The sequence below is a fragment of the Corvus moneduloides genome, chromosome 14, assembly GCF_009650955.1.
Source record: "Corvus moneduloides isolate bCorMon1 chromosome 14, bCorMon1.pri, whole genome shotgun sequence".
Classification (NCBI taxonomy): Eukaryota; Metazoa; Chordata; class Aves; order Passeriformes; family Corvidae; genus Corvus; species Corvus moneduloides.
In genome coordinates this window covers 20,676,157-20,680,512 of record NC_045489.1, presented here as the reverse complement: position 1 = coordinate 20,680,512, position 4,356 = coordinate 20,676,157, and the positions used below count along the sequence as shown (strand labels likewise).

Genomic DNA, 4,356 nt, shown 5'->3' with positions numbered 1-4,356 from the left:
GGCTTTAGGCTCTGTACAGTCCTGAACTAATGAGAGTTTCTGTTCTATTCCTAATTTTTAAAGCTCTTGCTTTTAAAGACAAAGTCCATATTAATGTTTTGTTCCAGCCATTACCTGGCCTCGAAATCTGGGACCTCAGCCGTGCTGTTCCCTAATCCCAGGGATTACCCAGCCCTTCTTTCCCTTGCATTCTAAATACCACACAAAAAAAGGGCTGAAGGGCTCATTTCAATTTTATCTGCAGTGGTTTTATCTCAAAACTTCCTTGAGTGTTTCTCCATTTCTCTTTGAATCCGGGGGCGAGGGGAGCAGCTCCTTTGGAGCTGTGATTTTCCCAGATTTCCCAGGCTTTACGGGAAGGGGAGGAACCCAAGGTCGTTTCCCTCAGTCAGGAATTTTGCCGTGGGAATTCAGCTGCTCTCCAGGCAGTTCTTCTGTCAAACCATTAATCAGCTCGGAAAAGTTGGTTAATCCACGTAGGGGCTGTGGAGAGAAGGGTACAAAGGAACTTTTCCATGATTTTGGGGCTTGAAGAGGAAGTGAATTTCCCTCAAAGCTGGGAAGGGCCTGAGGATGATAAAGCAAAGGAGCAGCTTCATCTCTCCCTGGCAGAGAGCTCTGGGCTCCATTATGGATACAAATCAATCCCAGCAGGATTTCAAAGGGTTTCTTTAGGATGTCAGGTCCCTCTTTATCAGATCCCTGCTGGGATTCAGGGCCTGCCTGGTCACGGGGTGCTTTGATAAGGGCTGGATTTAAATCCCAGATCTGAGAACAGACATGAAAGGTCCCTGGGTTTCTAGGGGGTTGAAAAGCTCGAGCTGGCTTCGCTGCAGAGCTGAAAAGTCAGGATAAGAGAGAGCAAGGAGTGGCCAGCAGGCTCAGGCTCCTGATCACGCCCCTGGATCCATGGGATCCATAGGATCCGTGGCCTCTGGCACGCTGCTCCAGCACCCTGCAGGGTGACTGACAGCCGGGCAGGGGAAGGAGCCACCAGCAGCTCTGCGATGTGCACCATCATTCACCTTGCACGTGGCCTAAACAGCCACCAAGCACCGATGGACTGAGCCGAAAATATCGGAGAGATCTCAGTTTGCACTCCAAATTCCCTGCAGCCTGTTCCCTTCCTGATCCATCCCTTGAAGCAACAAGAGTGGAATTCCTTCCGTGGTTGCTCTTTCCCTCCTGTTTTCCACTCAACAAGAAAAAGCAGCCACGTGAACAGGAGTAAAAGCCCCAAACCCACAAAAAAGCACACATTCTCAGCATCACTAATCCCTGCCAAATTGCCAGGAACCTTCCAAAACTACTTCCAAGCTTGGAAACAGGGAGCCAGTTGTTTGTTTAAGCAGCTATTGATCCAGTCTCTTCCAGCTAATTAAACTATTCACTATTTAAACTCATTAAACTGCTCATCCTGCTCATGGCAGCCAGAGGCAAAGAAGAAATCGTGTCTAGATTAAATGGTGATGGTGAATGTGCCCATGCCAGTCCTTGGAGAGGTTGGAATTGCATCCCTGTTCCTCTGCTCTCTTTTCCTTCCTTTTTCCTGCAGTGATTCCCACCCGGATTCCTCAGCTCCAGCTCTCTGAGCAGCCTCACGGGGAGCATTTCATCCCCTTGGAGCCAACTCCATTTGTTGCATCCTTCATGCCTCAACCACCCCTAAAAGCAGGGAAGTGCTGATGGGCAGTGCAGCTGCTTCCACTCGGGAATGTTTCCAGTGGAACAGGGAGGGAATTCTGAGAAGCTTCCACCCACTGCACGTTATTGCTGGATAAAAGGTGAGGCAGCAAAGGATCAACAAAGGGAGATTTCAGCAAGACAAAGTCCAGACAGAGAGGCTGCAAGTGTTGCTGGGGCTGCTAAGCTGGGAAAACTGCAAGGTCAGGCTGTGGGAACATGGATTATACTGAGGTCTGGAACCGGTGTTGGGAAGAGAGGGAGAAGGAGAAGGAGAAGGAGGAGAAGGAGAAGGAGAAGGAGAAGGAGGAGAAGGAGAAGGAGAAGGAGAAGGAGAAGGAGAAGGAGAAGGAGAAGGAGAAGGAGAAGGAGAAGGAGAAGGAGAAGGAGAAGGAGAAGGAGGAGAAAGGGCCCAAAGTAACTGCACAGCGAATTTCCTTACCATGAGCCAGGCTCATTCCCTGAGCTGACCAATATCTCTGAGCTCCCCTTCATGGCACAGCCCTGCCAGTAAAGAACAGAAGTTCCTGCTGCTCCCACTGGAATTCTGTAGCATGCCTGGCATTCCATACATTCTGCTGCCTGAGAATTCCTGCAGCCGTCCTTGGGAAGAGCAGTTCACTGCCACAGGAGGAACAAGAGGAAAGCAGTTGCCACTCTCGGGTTCTGTGCTCTGTAAAAAGTAAAACCAGATCAAGATCAAAGCTCCATAAAGCTGGAACCATCTCCAACCTCGGGACAGCCCTTCTGTGGGAAAAGCGTGGATGGGCAATTAGGAAGGAGATCATCATGCAAATGGGCAAGGGGGGGGAATTAAATTCTGCTGCTTTCTGATTGAGGCCTGCTTCAATTTGCAGCCTTTATAATATCAGTTTAATGGGACTTTTTGTGCTTTAAAGAGGTTTTTATTAGCTGGGGGTTGTCCCTGCCTGGACTGAGGCACAGCACAATGAGTCTCCTGCCTCCTGAAGCCGTGTCGTTATCCCAGCATCTGAAATTAAAAACCAACACTCTGGGAAACCTCTCTACTCTGAGGAGAAGTGTGAGGAGTGTTTGGGTCTGTGGAGAGCCTGGAACAGCTCTGAGAGACACCAAACATCCTGTGGATCACAATGAACAGCAAAACATTCCAGCAGCTCCTTCCAACACCGCCCTTGTAGGGAACTCTGTCACCCCAGTGGGTATTTGTGGGAGTAAGGAAGAAATCCCACTGATGACCTCAGTGTGATCACCTCTGGTTCGTCTGGGGATAAATCTCCTTTATCCTTCTGGGAGAATAAAGGAATCCAATGCTGCCTTAATCCCCTGCTCCTCGGAGTCTGGAATTCCAGAATCTGTCTCCCGGCCCAGCATGGGAAGGGTTGTCCAGCGCTGGAACAGCTGCCCAGGGCAGTGGTGGAGTCACCAACCCTGGAAGTGTTCATAAAATACATGGGTAAATATAGGGATAAATACATGGGTAAATACATGGATAAATGTATATGGATAAACATATATGGATAATCCATGGATAAATATATGGATAAATACAGGGATAAATATGTATGGATAAATACATGGCACTTGAGGTCATGGGTTGATGTGACCATGGTGGTGGTTGATGTTTGGACTTGATGATGCTAAAGGCCTTTGCCAGCCTCAACAACCCCAAGATTCCATGATTTTCTGCCTTTTTCTCCTGCTCTGGGGCTGAGAAACTCCTTGAGCGGAGCAGCAGTGGGAGCAGGGAGCCACAGGCTGCACATCAGAGCTCTGCAGGCACTTTTAATCCACCTCTCTGCATGTTCATGGAAGATGGCACAGGAAATCTCTCAGCCCCAAAGCATCTCCCCAGCTCTGCACATCCAGGACAAACCCGAGGTGAATGATCCCCTCTAAGCTCCTTCCAGAGCCATTCCAGTGGCAATCAGAGGCAGCAGTTCCTAGAGAAACGGCTCCTATCCAATTTAGGAGCCTTCCCTTGGGGAGGAGACATCCATTTCCCCTTCTACCTGTCATTCTTCTTCATTTATGGACTCAATAAGGCAGGAAATCTGGCAGGCTTGAAGTAAAAAACGAGCTGTTCACAGCAAAGAGAGCCTCAGCGGGTAAAAAAAAAACAAACCCCAAACTGTTGGAATCAAGATGCAGTTAATAGGAGCAAAAATAAATAGAAACAGACCCTAAATGTAAATGAACATTACATCACCACTGGCATTTCAGCTCCTTTTCCAATACAGAAATAGCAGCAGATTTAACTTGCAGAAAGTTGCTGTGTTCACACAGCCAGAGCTGCTTCGGGGGCACAGCCCTGAACCTTCTGCTCCCCAAAACAACTCAAGAAAGGAGAAACAGGGATCAGGAAGAGGGAGAAAATCCCAACTTCCTCATCAAAAGAGGTTAAGAGAAATACAATTCCATCCCTTAACCCTGCGGAGATGGGATCTGTTGGCGTTTGCCAGCTCCAGAGGAGTTCGCTCCACCTCGGGCAGATCGGAGGTGAAAGCAAATAATTCAACTGCAGCCCCGGAGAAGGCTGGGCTCTTAACTGGCAGAGATTCCAGAGGGAGGGAAATAACCTCCAGTGCCATTTGAGCAGCAGGTTTCTCTCCCAGCTGCCACCTCAAATCCTCGAGATCCCCGTTGGCCACCCAAAATTCCAGGCACCATTTCCAGCCTGGAAACAAACTCGGA

General features: G+C 48.9%; 1 long non-coding RNA gene across 1 annotated transcript; it reads right to left on the bottom strand.

Annotated features, from left to right (window-relative positions):
* Positions 1 to 2,116: 2,116 nt before the first annotated feature.
* On the bottom strand, positions 2,117 to 3,024 carry LOC116451115. The gene is made up of 2 exons (XR_004243099.1): positions 2,916 to 3,024; positions 2,117 to 2,356 (listed from the first exon to the last, which is right to left on the bottom strand). It is a non-coding gene; the product is annotated as an uncharacterized LOC116451115 (long non-coding RNA).
* Positions 3,025 to 4,356: the final 1,332 nt, after the last annotated feature.